Source organism: Drosophila albomicans, chromosome 3 (assembly GCF_009650485.2).
Source record: "Drosophila albomicans strain 15112-1751.03 chromosome 3, ASM965048v2, whole genome shotgun sequence".
Lineage (NCBI taxonomy): Eukaryota > Metazoa > Arthropoda > Insecta > Diptera > Drosophilidae > Drosophila > Drosophila albomicans.
This window is the reverse complement of record NC_047629.2, coordinates 25,968,202-25,989,295: the sequence shown is the minus strand read 5'-3', so window position 1 is coordinate 25,989,295 and position 21,094 is coordinate 25,968,202.

Sequence of the window (21,094 nt, the reverse complement as noted above, 5' to 3'; positions counted from 1 at the left end):
TAATGAAATAATAGGTAACAACAATGAAATGTAAAATTTTACAGAATTAAAACAAATGATATTAAATTATATTATTTTAATGTGAATGTTTTTTAAATTACAGTTTATATGTAAATTCTATTTAGACTTTTCTAAACTTTATCTACAATCGCTTTCCCATGTTTACCCATTTTAAATATGTACTAATCTTTATATCTTACCATCTCTCGCCTCTGTTTCCCACAGTTTGACCATCAAGATACTTTAAATAGTAATGCATTTTCGTTGATTCGCACCTTAGTTCATCTCAAAGTTAAGCATCTCATCAGTTGAGCTCTCTTTCCCTACTTGCCACTCGGGTGAAGGTGCAAGTGGCGAGTGGAAAGTGGCAAGGTGCATGTCTCAAAGAGTCTCAACTTGTTTGGTAAACACAAATCTCAGCAGTCTAATCAAGATGCTGCAACATAAAAAGAATGCGCTTAAAGCGTTTACAATCTGTATAAATGCGAAATGCGCTAAAATGCAAAAGACGCAGCAGAGTCCTGATTAAGATGCAGATAGGACGAAGCAAGGATAAGATTCAGCATGAGTATGGGAATTCAGGACACACATAACATATATCTTATGTCTGTGAAGTGCATCCGTTTTGCGGACAATCCGATTTGCTGGTGAAGGACATTCGTCTAATGCAAAAGCCAATAGTCATGCACAATTCACAATTCACAATCCACAATCCACAATTGTGAGCATAATGCTGGCGAGGACAAATGCGAATGAAAGGAAAGTATAAGGTAAACACTTGCGGATGTAAAAGATTATAAAGAGACACACACACACACACACACACAGGGAGACTAAAGATGAAGACGAAAAGAAGTTGATGGTGGTCCAGTGCTCTGCTTTCATAAAGATATAGATATAGATATATCTACGACGTTCGCTTTAAAGGACATTTTGTGCTCTTGGCAATTTATCTTCGAAGGAGTCGGTTGTCTTCTTTCCTGCTGCTGCTGCACTGAGGATATAAAAAATTTGTTTGTCAGTTTGCCTGTCTGACTGACTGACTGACTGACTGAAATGTCTTTTATGAGGCTGCTTCATTGTGTGTGTGTGTGGTGCAAAAAGTGTCCCTGTTGGAACAGGAAGCAGGAAGCAGGACTCGCATGTAGGTAAAGATGTCAACTCACCCAGTTGGAGGCAGAAAGTGAGAGAGAGAGACTCTGGCCTTGTCATGACCATATTTCTCTATATAATGGCTATTGATTTTCGCCTTTTGATTGTTTACATTTTTGGCGTATATTTTGACAACTAAATCGCCAGACAGCCCGGCAGCCAAATTGAGGCCCACCCAGAGACGATTGAGAAGGACTCCCTCCTGCACTTTATAAATTAAATGCCAGCCATACAGTTATTGACCATTTGACTTGACACATGGCTCGATTTCCGGTTGTCTTTCCTTCCTCTCTGAGACTCTTTCTTTCTGTATTTTTTTTGTTGTATATATTTTTCTTCCTTTATATTTTTTTGTATAACCCACAAGTCTGCGGCCAGTGAAGGTCAACCGAGCAATTACTATTTCCAGCTAATAGCGACTGCAGTCCAAGGTTCCGCTACCGTTTCAGCTGTCCCGGTTCGTCCTGTCTGTGTGTGTCCTTGACTACACTTGTTATACATGCACTGACTTTTGGCCATTAAATGTTGCCAAATGAGCGAAGACCCATTGACAAAAGTAAAAGATGTTTTTCTGATACTTTTTGTGTATCTTATCTAATAAATGTAGAGCAAGGTAAGTAAGTTTCTTTATCTTAATTGATCTTCACTTGTGCACACAATTTTATGGATTAGAAACTAGAAATTACGCAATTTTTTTTATCACATTTTCTGTTCCTTGTTTGCTTTTTGATAGAGTGCTCTTTGTTGAAGTATATTTTATATAAGTACTTTTACAAAAACATTTTTGAAGCATGTTCAAATATTTTTGGCATCAGATCATATTATGTAAAATTATTTATTATTTAATAAAATAAAATAGTTATTAAAATTATAGTAACTACAAACATTTTTAATCAAAAGTCACTAAAAATTAATGTTCATATTTTTTGGGTTACATTACCGCATTAAAATTGAGGTTGTTAATAGGATAATGTACTAAGTATTAATACAGACTAAGAAAGTATATATAAAATGTTAATCGGTGTGTTTTGAAAGCAAACTAAATAACAATTTGTAATTTAAATTATAGGATTATACCGATCAAGTACTATATTCGAAACATACCATTCAGGTCCAAATATTTTGCAGAAGGCATAATTTGCATAAATACATTTATTAATAATGATAACAATTTAATAACATGGCAATTTATTTGTAATTGAATTAAATTCCAAACTAAACATTGATTTTCATAATCTAATATTATAATTTTTCTATCATAAATTTATATTTATAATAATTAAAGTATAATTTCTTAGTAAAAAGTATTAAACTTGGTAATTTTTTATTGTTGTTTGTTTCCTCGCATTTCACTATAAAATTCTTTTTATTTGAGACACGCGCAATTCTATAAAAAGTTAAATTTTATGGTTCTTTTCTAGAATGTCTGAAATCGTGGGAGCTTATCTTATTTGCGAAAGAGAGTGGATATATCTTTTATCTGTCGGCTGTCATTCTTTCACTCGCTTGATGACTGTGCGCCCATTAACATTCTCAATTTGTAGTCCTTTTTTTTGCTGCGTGTTGAATCCAACTAGGCAATGGGCAAAGCCTGGCTGTAAGTTTTAGCTTTAGTTTGCTGCTAATGAGCAATTCATGTCAATTGCTAATTAGTCCGCTGAAGATTTCTATCTGCGTTTGCTGCTGACTTATCGTGCCATTTTTATAACCCAAACGCAAACCAGACTCGGATTCAGACTGAGACTGAGACTGAGACACAGCTTCAGCTTTGGCCCAAACACAATGGCCAAGAAATTAGCAAACCCGGCAAAGATAAGTCAATTAGGTTTGGCTTTATAGCTGCCACTGGCGACCAAAACAAAAGCCCAAAGTGAGCCAAGAGCGGAATGAAAAAAAGATAGAGACAGAGTGAGAGTGAGAGTGCGAGAGGGAAAGAAAAAGGCGGAGGAGGAAAACCAAATCAAATAAAATGAGGCCAAATAAAGGCAACAATTAATAAACGCAAACACACAGAGAGCGCCCAAAGAATAGAGCTGGCAGCAGGACGAAACTGAGACGAGTCGCTGCGTATCTGTATCTCAGCGCTGCGCTGTTTAAGGACATTCGAAACGGGGGCAGAGCACCGAGCAAACGCAGACAGTGAGGATTGTGGAGTGTCCTGACGTGTATGGGCAATTTAAGCTGGCATTGGACAAGCAACTGACAGGCCAAAAAATAGGCGAGGGGATGTGGGGGGAAGGACACGGCCTGGCAGGATACGGCAGCTCCCCACAACAGCAGCAGCATCGCCTACTACGTTTGTCGTTTAATGCCCCCAGAGACGCAATTGTTACATTTAATTGTGATTTTTCGTCTTGGTGCTAAAGCAGCTTTCAGCCTTCAGTCTTCAGCCTTCATCCTGCAGCCTTTTAGTCAATGTCCTGTGCCGTAAAATATGCAACCTTTTTTCCAGAGGCAGTGCGTCTCGTGCGTTGTTGAGTGAAAGTAATCCGAAATGCTGTCATTAGAATGGAGTCTCTGAAGTTGGAGCTGGAGCTGGCAACGCACAATTAAGATTGACTTGAAAGCCGCTTGCCTAATGCCATTGTGTGTATGTGTGTGTATGTGTGTGTGTGGTGTCCTGCGACAGGACGAGAGTTATGGCACTGTCGAAAAGTGGACAACGACTGCCCGCGTTTATCTCCTCGGTCATTTCTCATAATTTTGCTGCGAGCCGAGAATTATTGCCAAAGTTAATATTAATGACGTTGATGAAAATCTTGTCATTCGCGTAATCACGAAAAAATACCGAAAAAAAACCGTGCGAAAAAAAATGTGAATAAAAATAACAAAGTCTTGGGAGCCAGGAGCACATAAATAAGCTAGCCTACTTTCAGCACAAAAGGCCCAAATTGATAACCGCCAAAAAGTTCTTCGCATGTGGACAAACAAAAAAAGAAGAGAGAGGAGAGAGTCGGAGAAGAGGCGAAGTTGAGGAGCGGAGGGAGACAGTAGGAGTTGAACGCAAAGTCGGCGCCATTTACATTTGAAAGCAAAAGCAAAAGCTAATGCCTCTGGGGCACAATGGCGACAGGAGCCGCAGCTTCGCCAAATGAGAAGCTGAGGCTCCTTGCTCCTGACTGTGCTGGTGATATAATTTTAATAACTTACATAATATATTCTTTTGTGTGGCCAGGCACATAATTGTTAGAAACATTAGGCAAATCATTAGCCCAGTGAATGAGGCGAGAGGCTGAGAAGAGAAGTCGAGCTGAGCTGCGTTGACGTAATTTGCAGCGTGTTTTTAACGCTTGTTTGCTTAGGCCAAACACAATTTAAGGAGTATTACTTACGACCATCAAAGATAAGCTAATATCCACTCCTCCCCCGCCAACCGTCAGAATGCGGAACTGCAACACAAAACTGGGCCAAGTCAACTGCTTTTTACTGTCCCCCATTAACAGAGCTTCTTCTCAGTCTTTCACTTGTTATAGTTACTTCTTCTGCTTCTGCTTTCCCAACTCCGAAAAGTGTTTTGGCCTTGAAAATGGGTGAAGAAAAACAGCTTTCCATCAAGCTGATTATAATAATAACTATGAGGTATTCTAATGGCGACAACAGATGACAACTTTCAGTTCAGTTATTTTACACCTCATCACAATAAATTAGTCAGAGTGAGGCATAAGTTAGAGTTTTGTTTAATTGCGATTAAGGGAAAGAATGAGCAATTGAAAAATGTGGCAATATAACTAAATTTGAAGTAAAAAAAGTTAACAACTAGTATTAGTAATAGATTTTGATTAATTGTGATTAAGGCAAAGTGTGAGCATTCTAAAAATGTGGTAGAAAGCAATTCAATTGAATTGGTATTTACTAATGCAAAAAGAGTAGACTTTAGGAATAGTAATAGAAATGTGAATTTAAAATAATAGTAATTATAAATCATTAAATTAAATTTGCCATATTTTATGTGATAAATTTAAGGTTGATTCTATTTTCAATGAAACAAATAAGAATATAAAAAATTGAACGAATCAATAGATGTAGTCTTACAAATTTATGTACCATAATAGTATAAATTTAAATTAATTTATTAATTAAAAAACAAGTTGGACTCGAGTATGCTCGACTGTGAGATACTTGCTACCATTCATTTTGAATAAAATGCAAACTGTTCGGTATTAGTCTTAAAATATACAAAAAATTATACGACAAAAATATTAAAATATACCGAAGGCCATATTTGGTATATTCGTTATATGTATTATGTTACAACATTCGAAAATATACTTAGATTTGTTATTTGAATATGATAAAAGAGAGACCATTATTATTTTCTAGTTTAATACGTTTTAAGAATACTAATAGTATTTAAAAATATTTAAAATATCGTAAGAGAAAATACATTCTAATATAACTTCTATCTGACTTGAAGAAACATTTTATAAAAAATACAGTTCACTAACGAATTTTCATATGCATGCAGAATTCAAAGAAAGTAGTTGCTCATGTTTATTAAATTATTTCTCACATAAGAAATGTTTTAATTGCTCGGATATATATGTTTATATGCTTTAAGTGCCTTTATTGTGAATAGAATTCATCATAATTCAAAAAGAAATTGAGAGGAGAGATGCTCAAGTATTCCATTGTGTTTGCAAAGATAATTCTTCAACTTCATGGGATTCATTTGAAATGTGGTTGAGAGTGAGAAAATGAAGGTTCTTCATTAAATCATTTACAATTATTTCGATTTCAATTCAAAGACGTCAAATGTAATTTCTTTTTCGAAATACGAATACGAATACAATTCAATTTTACAACCCTCAAATCGAAGGCTATCGATCATATGAAAATTTGAAGTGTTATCCATCAAAACACAAGGAAATGCAAAAGAATGTAAATGTGAATGTGAATGTGAGTGCATTGTGAATACTCGTTACATTTGTGTTTACGACTTCATTTCGTAGGCAAAACTCTCAGAAAATATAACTGAATCTTAACAGGTTCCATTTATCATTTGTAATTTCAGCTCGAAAGATTTGCAAGCTAAGGATTTTGCTTCTGCTGTTGGCTTTTGGCTTGTGTCTGCTGTCAAAGCAAACGCAATTGGCAGGCGCTGGATCAGGGGGAGGGATGAGGTCGAGGGTTTCTCGCTCTCTGCTGCAACAACAAATCACACAATCAGACAATTATTTTTCAGGACTATCGTATCGCTTTTTTGTTCTGTTCCAGTCTCTGCCTCTACCTCTGACTCTGCCTTTGACCCAATTGAGTGCTCTCTCGTTACTGAGTCCTGGCGCCTACTCCGATTTCATAAATTTACGTGTAGTCCGTCTGGGGTTCGAGGTCTTTTCTGGGTATGTTTTTGGGTTCGAGGACCCGGCGACCGCCCCTAGCAGAGAGAAAGTGTCAATTTCCAAGCGATTTCAATCCAAAGTGCTCGAGCTCGTGTTATTGCTTTTTGGCTTTTCATTATTTACCTTCTATACAATTCTATTTTATTTTTTTTTTTTAGGTTTTTACTTGTGGTGCTCGTTGGGTTTTTACTACGCGTACAAGTTTTTCGCAGTTGGTTCGCAGAGACAAAAGGCGTGAAAAACAATGCAATTGCAATGCATTGGGCCGAAAGAGCAATCAGTGTTGCTTTGTCTCGAGTCCTGTAGATTTCACACTGTTTAGCTTGACATTTGGCTGTCAATCAAGGCTTGTGACATTGTCCTGCGGAAAGTGTGACTGCGCCGTATGACAGCTACTATAATGCTATTAACAGCATGGACAGGACAACGCCGCGGGATTTCACACCAAAAACTCATTAAATCAATGCTCCTCCAGCCTATGCCTTCCATCAGGATAATGGAGTGAAAGACAATACGAATAGCGTTAGTTAAAGAAAAGTCAGTTGTGCAGTTGTTCGGAACCCAAAGAAAATGCTTTAGCTGTGCACCGCATGAGATTCACGAAAAAACAAAAATCAGAAAAGATTCCAAAACTGCCAAAAGGAAAAGAGAATTTAACTGTGACCAAGATGGCACCATGTGCAAGACGTTTGGGTGTGTGAGTGTGACGTTAGGTAAATGAAGCTGAGAGCAGCGACAGCTGTTCGCCGTGGTGAGTTTTAGCTGTGCAGCCTTTGCAGACATTACAACAACTCACCACGCTCTCGCACAACTTCAATGCGCTCTCTTACAGACGAAACACGCTCTCCCACACACACACTCTCTCAGTCAATGCTCTCTCGCGCTCAGCTTGCTTCAGGCTGCTGCTGCTGCTGCTTCAGTGGGTCAGTAAGGGAAATTTTTTTGTACAACTCTCACTGCGTGGGTGACACATTTCTGAAGTTGGTTTCTCGTTTTTATGTTTGTGTTTGCTTGTTGTTGTTCTTCTTCTCGTTCTCGTTCTCTTTCTCTTCGTTATTGCAACTCTTGTTGTTGTTGTTGTTGTTGTTGCTACTAAAATAAGTTTTAATTAATTGATGCATAATCAGTCTAATTATGCTGGTAGCTTTGAGCGCAACTATGAAGCTGTTTCCTCAGCCAAGTCGCAAAGTACCCCAAAGGAAACTCAATCTCAATTCGAGTTTTTTTTTAGTTTTGTTGTTTGCTGACTTACTTTCCACCCGAATTCGATGTCAATGTCGTGCTCGTCCTTGCCCCACCTGTGCCACATCATTTCACATTTATTGACATCAATTGAACTGTTGCCCAGCTTCAACTTAAGCGCCATTCAACTGCAGCAAAATGTGGCAAGTCGTGAGTTGCATCTTTTGAATTTGGCGTGAATGCAATTTCACTCGCTAATTAGCAGCTCTTCTTCCTCTTGACACAAACAAGCTAAGCCCAAGGCTCAACAGAGTCTTGAGTTGCCTTTGCCGCTGAAGCTGCATCTGCCGCATGTGGCAACATACAAGGAATGCTCATAATAACATGTTGCAGTTTTTAAATATTAAAAAGAAACATTAAGTAGCTTCAGCTTATAGTCTTTATTAACAGTGAATCCTTTTTACTTTGTGACAGTTTAACATATTTTAATTAGTGTAATTCTTTTTTTATTATTTTAATTATTATTATAGGACATTATTCAGAATTTAAATATAAGCACGAATAATAATGTATATAATTTGATTTCATTTTAGGAAGTATTTTCATTTCTTAATAAATTTTAAAATCTTACAAATTTTACAAAATTATAATCTAAATTTTCGAAATTGTTTATTATAATTTATCATCCTCATGATAATAAATTTCATTGATAACTTTTTTGCACAATTTATCAAAGTTACATCTTTAAAAATATTTATATTATTCCTATTCACAATTCTATAAATATGTCGGAGTCTGTTCTACCGAAGTCTGTTTATTCATTATCGCGAAGCGAGTTTCGATGCTCTCACAGGCGATTCTACGAGCACACTGCCCGCTCGATCCTTTTACTGTCTACGCCATAGCCATCGAACCACACTCGGCGACAGCGTCTCGACGCTGTCGCCCCGCAATAACTGTACTTGGCAAAGCGACAAAATGCGGACAACCGACAAAGCGCAAATGAAGAATGATGCAATCTAACATGCACACTCTTAATTACGCATTGACAATGTGCCGAAACGCACAAGCAACTACGCATTGCCAAAATGCCAAAGTGCACCTCCAACTACGCAGCAATGTGCCGAGACGCACGCACAGCTGCGCAGTGACGTCAGTGTGTCGAATCTGCATTACTTACTCTCCGACACGGCCATTCTGACATATACACGTCCTCGTGTCTATAATAACTATCTCAATTTCAATCTCACTTTCCTCCAATTTCAATTCCTCAGAAAAACCCAGTCAAATAATCTCAAATCCATGTAGTCTTCCATAACATAACTTTACTTTAACATATCTCAGGTTATATTCTCTTATAAGCCATTTCTTTAATTTCCATTCCATTTAAACATTTTCAAATTTTACATTAATCAGTTCCTAATCCAAAGTACATACATAACCAGGCTTTTATTAGCCAACTTTTAAATACAAACAAATTAAATTGTCAATCGCCAAAAACATTGACTTCACTTCTCTTATTATGCTCGTCCATCGCCCAAAACTTGGCTTCACGAAATCCAACAACCACATTACTCGTCCATCGCCCAAAACTTGGCTTCACGAAATCCAACAACCACAATGCTCGTCCATCGCCCAAAACTTGGCTTCACGAATTCATCAACCATATTTCTCTTACATCGCCCAATACTTGGCTTCACGAATTCATCAACCATATTTCTCTTACATCGCCCAACTCTTGGCTTCTCAAATTCATCAACCATATTTCTCGTACATCGCCCAACTCTTGGCTTCTCAAATTCATCAACCATATTTCTCGTCCATCGCCCAATACTTGGCTTCACGAATTCATCAACCATATTTCTCGTCCATCGCCCAACTCTTGGCTTCACGAATTCATCAACCATCTTTCTCGTCCATCGCCCAATTCTTGGCTTCACGAAATCAACAATCGCATTTCTAAAGCAACTCTCGTCCATCGCCAATCACATGACTTCACGAATTCTCTTTTGTTTCAACAGACTTTTCCAATAGATTTTTCCAATAGACTTTTCTTTTTATGATTTACATCTAACTCTTCTGTGATTTGCACATCCGGTAGCTTTCGCAAACTTTCGTGTAGGTACTTGTAACGTCTATTGTTCTGTGTAGACTTTAAAATGCACCAGTCTCCGTCCAATACCTCGACCATCAAAAAAAGGTCCTTTGAACTGTGGGTCTAATTTTGTTTGCTGTCTCTCACTGTTTTTAAGCAACACAAAGTCACCCACACAGAAGCAAATTATCTTAGTCTTACCCTTATCAAACTCTGTCTTCTCGCATCTAGCGACCTCCACCATGTTCCTACGATCAACGACACTAGCAACTCTACCTTCTCCAACCTTGAATGCATCTCCTCTGCCTTCATCCCATAACCAATGCAATCTCAAGAAAAAAACATTTTGAATGTTAATTGAAATCTTTGCCTTCACTAGAACGTCCAAAACAAGTTAAAACCGCTCATACGCTTCCTCCTTCGACAAAAGACCTTGAGCACTGCCCTCAGTAATGATATTCAAACTCCTTCCTTTCCTATTCTCCTTCAATTTCCGAGTATTTAAGCTTCAATCCAATCAGAATCAGTAGATGGAACGGTCTCATTAATGTTCACAGTTTTAGTTTCAACTATCGCAAGAAACATCTATTAACAACCCTTGATGCAATACTTCTTTGCCATCTACAATATTTTTCTTTCATACACTCGTCTGGTACAATATGGAACAAAACAACCAAAGAGTTACCATCAATCATGGTATTAATTCCGCTTGTGCGGTACTGTACGTATTGGCATTACCTATTCCCTGTCAAGGAATAACGCCGCTTACCAAAATACTTATTAGAAATGCTTTCTTCAAATAATGAGCACTCTGCTCCAAATGAAATGTAATTGGAAATCTCTCACCCGCATACTCGATTGAGGCTACACCATAGCTCACAGCTCCACTCTATCCTCCGATCGCACTCCCACCTCGTCTGGACAATCAGCTCAACTCCCGACATCTGTAGCAAGCCACATTTGTCCTTCTATGACGAGGCCGCTCCGAAAGCCACACCCTTCCAGTTGCCGGCACCTGGACACCCATTCCAGTTTTACAGTCGTGTCATCCATGACCAAGCCTTCCACACTGATAACATTTAATTTCCACACTTTTAGCACACTTGGCCTCTAGTTCCTCGTTTTTTTTTTTTTTTTTTTTTTTTTTTTATAAAACGACGTTCTCTTATCGCTGAGAACACTTGCAACTCCGCTTGCAATTCACGTCGATTGGTTACATGCGTTGTATGTACCATGCTGCAGACGCCGATCGAAATTAGCCATCTGTCCAAGAACCAACGCAATGGCACTTTGATCGAAATTTAAATTTCGCAGCTTTGTGCGCAGTATTGTCACACAACAACTCACAAGAACAGGCTAACTTTCACTATTGCTTGGACGACTGTTAAAAGATTCACAATGACGGCGGCTGGCGTCTCAGATGTCTCATACCGCTGCACAAACGATTGCCGAAACTGTTGCCAGGGTAACATATTTGACACAACCACTGGACCGCCAAGCCCTCCAAAGCTTCACTCAACACCACTATAAGAGCACTGTCACTTAATAACTTTTTCTCGCAAATTTATGTTGACCGCTGCAGACTACTGCATGGCATCCACACCAGCAATGTCTGGACTACATTCGGCAAACAGATCTCACTACTCTGTCACAACTCGCTCGCTGGCATTCTAATCAGTGCCAAAAAATTCCGATTTTGTTGCTCTATCAACGCGAAGACATCCCTTGAAGTATTTTGGTCAGGACCGAATCCCACTTCTGATGTCGGAGTCTGTTCTACCGAAGTCTGTTTATTCATTATCGCGAAGCGAGTTTCGATGCTCTCACAGGCGATTCTACGAGCACACTGCCCGCTCGATCCTTTTACTGTCTACGCCATAGCCATCGAACCACACTCGGCGACAGCGTCTCGACGCTGTCGCCCCGCAATAACTGTACTTGGCAAAGCGACAAAATGCGGACAACCGACAAAGCGCAAATGAAGAATGATGCAATCTAACATGCACACTCTTAATTACGCATTGACAATGTGCCGAAACGCACAAGCAACTACGCATTGCCAAAATGCCAAAGTGCACCTCCAACTACGCAGCAATGTGCCGAGACGCACGCACAGCTGCGCAGTGACGTCAGTGTGTCGAATCTGCATTACTTACTCTCCGACAAATATAATATATTTGTAATCATTTATGAAAATTTCAGGCAAAATCTTACAAAATTTTCGAAATTCTTTATATCATCCTCATGATAATAAATTTCATTTATAACTTTTTGCAGAATTTGTCAATGTTTCATCTTCAAAAATATTTATATTATTCCTATTCACAATTCTTTGAAATACATTACAGAATATGTTATTAAAGTATGTGGAATAAATATAATAGTTTTTTAATCAATTATAGAAATTTCAGGCACTTTCAAAAACATCTATAAAATTTCCCAGCTCTAACATTTATTACACAACATTTCGTAGAAGCATTGAAATTATATTTTGAATTAAATCGAAACAATTTTTATGAACATTTATTAGAATTTCCATAAAGCATTTATTCCCTAATCGATTTATATTATTTTATATAAATTCAGATAAACAAATATTTTTTAAAGATAACAAATATTTTTTAAAAATTATTTCACTGTCACATTTCTGTGATAAGCGGTACGCAAAATGTTGTATTTTGTATTTTCGATTTCTAATGAACTGTAATTCCCATAACTTATTCCCTAGTCGATGTCAATTTTTATATATTTATGTTTTGAATAAAAAATACTTTTTTTGTAATCATTTGTAGAAATTTTTCGTACTCTTAATGAGCTTTCTATGACACTTTTGTTTCTTAGAAAAACAACTTACATTCAAATAAGCTGGAATTCCCATAGAGTATTCCCTAATCAGTTTCTATGTTATTTTTATTAAATTTTAATTGGAACATCTGTGTATTGCATTAAATATTATTCTAGGGGAATTCTACGAAAACTGAAAGACTTTAATGCATTAACGAAACTATGCAAAGTTTGGCGGCGTTCCGCAATGGTTCTGTGGCAAGTTTTGGATGGAAAATGGAAGATTCAGCGCGTATGGAAATACGTGAAAAGCTGTAGCAAGTATTATACACACTATATACTATATATACGCATGTGAGCTCTTTCATCAGAAACTTTCGCTTGGAGCGCTCAGCTGTCGAGTCCCCTGTGGCATCCACATCCACATCCTTCATCCTTTCGAGGCAGAGAGTTCTCAGTGCTCAGCTCTCGGTGGCGCCTCAATTTTGACACACTTTCAAGGCAAGTTTTAGTTTTATGCTCGGTTGAACCAAATAGTTGTGCGTGGTGCTCAACGTGCCACGCACTGTGGCAAGCAGCAGAGGCAGCTCTGCAACCGCAAATATGCAAGAGCAACCCGAAAGGGGAGAAGCAAAGCGCCTACGAGGCAACAACTCAAACTGCAAACATCCATTAAAGTGCCTTGTGGCAGTTTGTGGAATCGTCTGGTGCGGCATTCTGGCTTTGATTTTAGCCAAAGGTAACACAAAGTAACAATTGTCAGTCCCCGAAGGGTTTTTGTCCTCTTCCCCCACTCCCCAAAAAAAAAGTACACATTCAACAGTGAAAAGTGGTAAATGACAGAATGGAATGAACAACGGGCAAAGTGAAAAGTGGAAAATGATGAAGCGCCATGGCAACAATCGAACTGCCAAAACCGATGGAGAACACAGCTTGACAATGGGGAAGCATGCTGCGAAATTTTTCAGGCATAACCAAAAGCAAATAATTGACATGAAAGCGTCCGGAGCCGCCAAAAAACATCAAAAAAAAGTCAACGAGAGCAATTAGAACTCGAGTTTTTGGTGTTTCGCGTTGGGGGGAAGGAAATTAATTAAAATATTCCCATTCTCCAAGGCTGAGAAAATTGGGGTTGAGCTACCCCCGATATCGAATCTGGCAGAGGATATGGCAATTATATGAGCACGAGAACATTTTTCGACTGCTCTTCAACATGTTTAGCGGGAAACTAGAATTCGCAGCGCAACTCAGAGGAAAAACCACAACAAATGAAAGTTTCGCATCGCTTAAATTCCTGTTGCATTACTTCAAAGCACAACTAAAATAACAGTGAGCTAGGCTTGAATTTTTTGCTTGGTCTTAAGTGTAACAAAATGAAATTAAGCATTAAAACATTATACAAAAAAGTTTAAGTAAGCGTTTATTGTTAAAACAAATAAAGTAAATACCGATTAAATTGAAAGATTTAAATAGAAATATAAATATATTAATGCTTAACTTAATTTTGCTATATTTTAAACCAAACAAATGAGCAAATCAGAAATACCACAAAATAAAATCATTTAAATTTTAAACATTGTAAAACAAACTCTATGATTCTTTATCAAGCTAAAAGTATCTGAGTGGAGAAATGTTACTAATTTTCAACGCTAAATACAATAAATAAAATATTATACATAAACTGCTATTTAAAGCACTTTATATAATTTATTAGATATTTTCGTAATTTACAAAAAGTTTAGATGATTTTCATAAGTAGTTGGCTAATCGAAATTGTATCTCGAGTTACTCAGTAAAAGTAAATAAAGTAGTATATTATTCGATTCTCAAATATGGCAATTATTACTTCATCTTTCAGATAACAGCATCAAAAGTTCAAACTTGTGTACATTAAAAACTAAGCTCAATAAAACAAATCTTGAACATTGGAAATATTTTCATATGGAAAACAGAAATTAAAATTAAGGAACCGCAAACACAACACAAAAATGCAAAACAAACTGCAAAGAATGAAAATGAATATTGTGTTTTTGCACATCTTCAAGCTTAATTTCGCATTTAATACAAAAATTTAAAATTAAATTCATGTGCATTAGAAATCGAAATTCAGCAACCGCAGATACTGCAAAAGTATAAAAATTAATATTGTGTATCTTCAAGTTTGATTTTGCATTTAACACAAAAATTTAATACAAAATTCTTGAGCATTTGAAATCGAAATTAAGCAACCGCAAACATAACAAAAAAATCGAATGTAACAAACAAACAAAGGATCTTCAATTGAAATTTGAATAAACTATTTGATCTGTGGCACTATAATTGTTATGCTGCCAAATACAATTTGGAATGTGATACAAAGGCATCAATTGAACATTCATGCCAAAACACTTAGCAATCTCGAATCTCAAATATAACACAAAAAAAAAAGTAAAAAATGCTCATTGTGTGTGGCTAAATAAAAGGCAAAGCCACAGGACACAGAATACAGAAAAAACAACAACAACAATTCACAGCAGGCACTCACACATACACATATGCAATCGGAGTTTATATTTGGCTGTCATTCGATGTAAAATACCATTAAAATCATGTCAATTGTAATATGAGAGCAAAGCTCGAACAAAAATGCATTCGCATAGCTCTCACTTTTTAGGCAGCTTTTAGTTTTGATGTGCAGGCGTTAAATTTGTCAAAACACAACACGAATGCACCGCAAACACACATACGCACACATATAGAGAGAGAATGTCACAAAATTTTGTAGTAGATTTTTTTCTCTGTGTCCTGCATATTTGAAAATGCGCAAATAAATTTTAATGCCAGCTGCAAACACACACACACACATAGCTGAAGTTTCAAGTGCAGTCCACATATTCGTGTGTATGTGTGTGTGTGTGTGTGTGTGGGGAAAAATGCCATAAATTAAATTTTATGAAAAACAATTACGTATAGCAAAAGTCCACCCACAAAAACCCCAACCAGCCTCCCTCCTCCCTCTCTCTCTCTCTGCTTTGGTGAAACCCTGACAGCTCTACATGTGCCCAGGCTGTGGTTTACACTTGTAAGCATTTTGCCTAGCATATTTCATGCTGCGGCTGTGCGAGTGAGATGGCTGGAAAAGTGTTAGAAAGAGAGAGCAGAGCGAAGAACAAGCCCGACATTTGCAAGTGTGTAAATTTCATTATATATTGTCGCATGCGGAGTGCTTCGAGCTTTAAGCGGGCGGGAGTTGTCATGGAGGGGAGTGGGAGCGGGAGTAAAGGAGGAGGGGGAGGGGGGAACTCAGCTACACCTGCAACTCGAGGAAATTAGCCACACCAAATGTGGGGCAACAGGTCGCCAAATATATGTGTGAAAGAGTCGTGAATTTTCCCATTTTCATTTCATTCTTTTTGTTGCTTTTACTTTCGCTGCAATTTCGGTTTACCTGGAGCCACTAGAGGGCGCCAGCTCCGTTTCCGTTTCCGTTTTTGCGTCTGACTCGAGTCGAGTCGAGGCTGCCTATACATCATTTCCGGTATATGGTTTTATATGCTTTTAATAGATGTCTGCATTGGAAGCAATTTATTTTGGATGCGAAATGGGAATGTGTGTGTGTGTGTATATGTGTGTGTGAGAATAAAGCTGCGATGTCTAGAATCTGCTTTCCCCTTTCTCCTACATCTTCTTCTTCTTCGCTTCATCATCGCATTCACATCCGCAATCGTCGTGGGTTGTGCTCCTATTTTGCATTTTATGTATTCAAATTGTGACATTTACAACGACACACACACACACACACACACATGCTCCACTTTTCATAGTCATAGATATTCATTTGTATGTCATTCTCTCCTCTTTCCATCTCTCTTTCTATCTCGCCTGGCCTGCAGGTTGCCTTCTTCCTCCTGCTCTCTCTGCACGAATGAATCTAATTGCGCAAATGTGTGTTAAATTATATTTTTGCATACGCAGACAATCGTACATATCCGAGCAGCAACAGCAACAGAAGCAGCAGGAGATGAGGCAGCAGCAGCTGTGCTTGCCTCGTTCCCTCACTCTTCCTCTTCTCTTCTTTCCTTTCGTTTCCTCATCTGCTCTGCGGTTGTCGCAGTTGTTGTTACTCTGGTTTTCCCAGCCACATACAGTTAGCCAGGTGTGTTGTGTGTAGGTGCAATTGCTGCAGAGGGCCTTGTTAAAAGTTGTTTTCGCAATGTGTTTGACAGAGGCTACTCAAATTCTGACTTCAGATGATGTTCAACAAGAAATTCTTGGAAGACAAACTAGAATCATAATAGATTTCGTATTGATCTCTCTAGTCTTAATATTTTATATTTGCTCTAAGTTAATAAAATACAAAATAAGAATGGGTTATATGCATGAAAAGAAGAAAAAGTTGCAATTAAAAATAAATCTGTCTAAATCTGTCTACAGACGTTGTTAAACAGAATATATTTGATAAAAGAACAAGTAAGAAAGTTACACTCGAGTGTGCTCGACTGTCAGATACCCGCTACCCATTTTTAATAAAGGCAAAATATTGCGGTATCATTTTCAAAATATACCGAAAATACTTAAAATACTAAAAATATACCAAATGGTATGTTTGGTATATCGATATAGTACACCATTCAAAATATACCATAGACGGCACAATGTGCTAGATTGTCGGCCAAAGCAACTAAGAGCCCTAGTAAGTAGGCGTTTTTGCCCATGCAAAAGTATTTCTTTAATAACTTCCATAATTTTTATCGGATCGCAACCAAATTTTCAGGAATCATAGCTAGCTTTAAAATTACGCTTGTTATTCGATTTTTTTGATTTGCAGGGGCGGAAGTGGGCGTGGCAAAAATTTGAAACAAACTTGATCTGCGTGCAAATATAAAAAATGCTGTCAAAAAAAAAATTATAGCTCTATCTCTTATAGTCTCTGAGATCTAGGTGTTCATACGGACAGATGGACGGACAGACGGACGGACAGACGGACATGGCTATATCGTCTCGGCTGTTGATGCTGATCAAGAATATATATACTTTATAGGGTCGGAGATGCCTCCTTCTACCTGTTACATACATTTCCTGCCGGCATAAAGTTATAATACCCTTCTACCCTATGGGTAGCCGGTATAAAAATGGAATCGTAATAGTTGTAATACTTAATAATATCCCTAAGTTATTAAAATAAAAATTAAGTAAGCAAAATATAATAAAATATATTATAGATATTCAATTAAGAATGAATAGATTTTTATATTTATTTTATATTTGCATTAGTTATATTTATATGTTACATTTATTTACATTATATTCAATTATATTTTTATTACTATTGTCTATTTGTATAGAGATTTTTAACAGAAAATCTATAGATTCTTATAGTGTCCTGTTAATTTTCAATACCTTCTATAATTTTTATTACCAAAAACTAAAATTTAACAAAAAAGTATCTAGTATTTGATATGCTAATATTTTCGAAAAAAAAATAAATTGATTGCTTATCATTGCTTTCATAAAGTTTAATCCAATTTTGAGCCATAAAATTAAAATTAAAATTTCACAACTTTCAAGGCCATTGCACACCAATTGAATAATTGTAAATCTGAAAATTCAGCATAAAAATAGAATTACCACAAGCATTGACGGACGAAACCCCAAAGGTTGGATTATGAAAAATACGCCTCCGGCACTTTTTTTTGCATTAAATCAATTTAAAAATCGAATAGAAATCGGGCAAAATGGAAATTGAAATTCCAGCGAAACTTTGGCTTCTTTTCTAGCTAGCTTAGAATTCAGATTTTCAATTGGCTCATTATTAGAATGAGAGTTGCAAGCAACTTGTTGTGCCGCCCTCGTGGTAATAAAAGAGAACAGAAGGCAGAAGGCAACCCCAAGCTCGAAACCTCGCTTTTTGTAGGTGGCCTTGCAGCATTGTGTTGCTTGGTTGTATGTTGTATGTTGGCTGGTGTGCCATAATTGTCAGTAGCTTTTGTTGAATAATTGCTGCCATGCCGAATGCTGGAGAACCAAACCAGATGAGCATAACGACGACGCACACACACATATGTGTGTGTGTGTGTGTGTGGCAATGCCAGGGGCACTTGCTGCGGACTTTGCTGCAGCTTCTCCTCGCTTCTCCTCCTCCTTGCCTTGCGCTGGTTCCGCTCCATATTCATCCTCTTGGCTGGCAAACAAATAACAGCAGCAGCAGCCAGGGCCATGGATTGCTCTGGCGTCTCGCTCTTCAGAGAACTTGGCATGGAAATTTAATACATTTGGATTTAAAAGTCAAGACATGTTGTTGGCTGTTGGCTCCGCGTTGCCAGGCGGCATCAGCTCTAAGGGATTGGGGAGTGTTTGGAGTGGAGTGCTTGCTTGCTTGCCACACACACTGTGATGCTGCCACTGCCACTGCCACTGGAGCTGCCGTTGACCCGGGCACAAACAAATTGCGACTTACACGTTGCTATTTTACATAAATTACAAAAACAAGCAACAGCGCAAAACACTCGCAATACGGTGGAGACTGTGGCATGCCCCACGTACGGTTGGCAACGTGCAGAAAACAGGCGACATTTTTATCAATTAGTTTAATCTGCCTGCTAACGTAGGGTGGCGAGGAGGAGCGAGGAGGGGGCAGAAGGAAGCTGCGTGTTATCAGCAAACTCAGTGGCAGCAGTTGACAGCAGTTTCCTTCACTCTCGTTTTGTGGTTGTTTTGTTTTTCAACTTGTGTGTGTGTGGGTGGCGATACAGAAAAATCCTTAAAATTGATTTTGATTTTCGATTTGTGCCAAACAAATCTCAGGGCGAGACATCAGACAGCCCAAATCAGGCAAATTATATTAATTTCCACATTGTCAGTTGCTTTGACACAAATACCAAATCACAAGAAATCTGTTGCCAAAATGCTGACTGCCACTCTTGCCCCTCACTCGCCCCAGACAACGAAATTAGAAAATCGATTATTTTAAAGCTGGCAACAGAGAAAATCTGAATATCAGCATAAGAAGAGGGATAGGGAGAAAGAGAAAGAAAGCTTTGCTTGGGACATTAGCCAAACTCAGACGACGACGACGACGTCGACTGGCCAAGTAGAAAAACAAAAAGAAAACTTTTTCGAAATGGACCAAAAATAGCAAAATTCAAATGAAATGAAGAAAAACGAAAGATTGCATGAACTATTCAAGCGAGCCATACACTTTTGTGTATACTCTAATTTAAAAAAATTTAGAGGAGACAACTCTTGGGTTATAAGGACAATTTGATAATTTATAAAGCAAATTATAGTTAATTTGGGCAATAAAGAACTTTCCTAAGGAATAAGAGCTGAGAAAAATTATGTTTAGTAGAAGTTTGCAAGTTTGAATAAGAATGAAATCTAATCTCTACAAAATTATAATATCTAGATTATTCTTTTACTTAAAGCTACCATACAAATAAAAATAGGTTAGAAATACAAACTTGGTATTTAATTATACACGTAACATTCTCATATATTGAATCACTTCAAAAACTTCTATTCAAAATTCTGACGAGTTCGAATTTCAAAAAATCTCTACTGCAAATACGATTATTATAAGCGTGTCTACCAAATTATTAACTCCATATTAATTGTGAGATATAATAATATTTTGAAATATTTATTTTTTGTTCACTCAATTGAATATTTTTAACACTAACTTAACGCAAAGGTGGTCAACTAAAATATAATTATTATGAACTAATCTACTTCAATCTCTACAAGATTTTATTTTATTATATCTATTTCATTCATTTGTTTGAAATACAGCAAACAAAGCCTAACTTATTTCTAATATTCCTTCCAGTTTTATAAATATTTTAATATATTTTTAAATATACATATTTTTTAAATTTAAACATAAAGTGAGTTTTAAGGCAAAGTTAAACTCCAAAGAAGCTTTGATAGAGTATCGGCGACAGCAAAAAGGCTGACGTCCTGACCTGTCTCTGCCTCCATCCGTCCGTCTGTCTGCCTGTCCGTCCATCTATCTGTCTGTCTGCCAACACATGGGCATATGGGCGTGCCAAGCACACACACTCCACTCCGACTACATATAGTTGGATGAAAAAAAAAAAATAACACTAAAATGCTCTTATTCAAATGCAGATTATCCTTTGCCGCACCCACACATGCACACAAATACACACACACACACGCACCCACAGGCACACACATGCACAACTACAGTTGCCTAGGCTTAGTCCAAGGATTTACTTTCATTTGTATTCGAGGAGTGCGTATGTGAATCTATCTCTCTCTTTCATACTCTCTTCATCACTCTCTCTCTCGCTCAGTCAATGTGTTGTGGAGGGCTCTAGACGACAACGAGAATTAGACAAATGAAGTAGAATTTTGTATGTGGCACACACACACTCGCACACACACTTAAACACACACTTAAACACACACAAAATTTAAAGTGCACAAGCAGGCAAGAAGGACACTTAAGTGCCTCCTCGTTGTGTTCACATAATTCGATTTATGTAGTTCTTGTTCTACTTCTTCTTTTAGTTGTTGTTGCTGTTGTTGTTGTTGTTGTTCT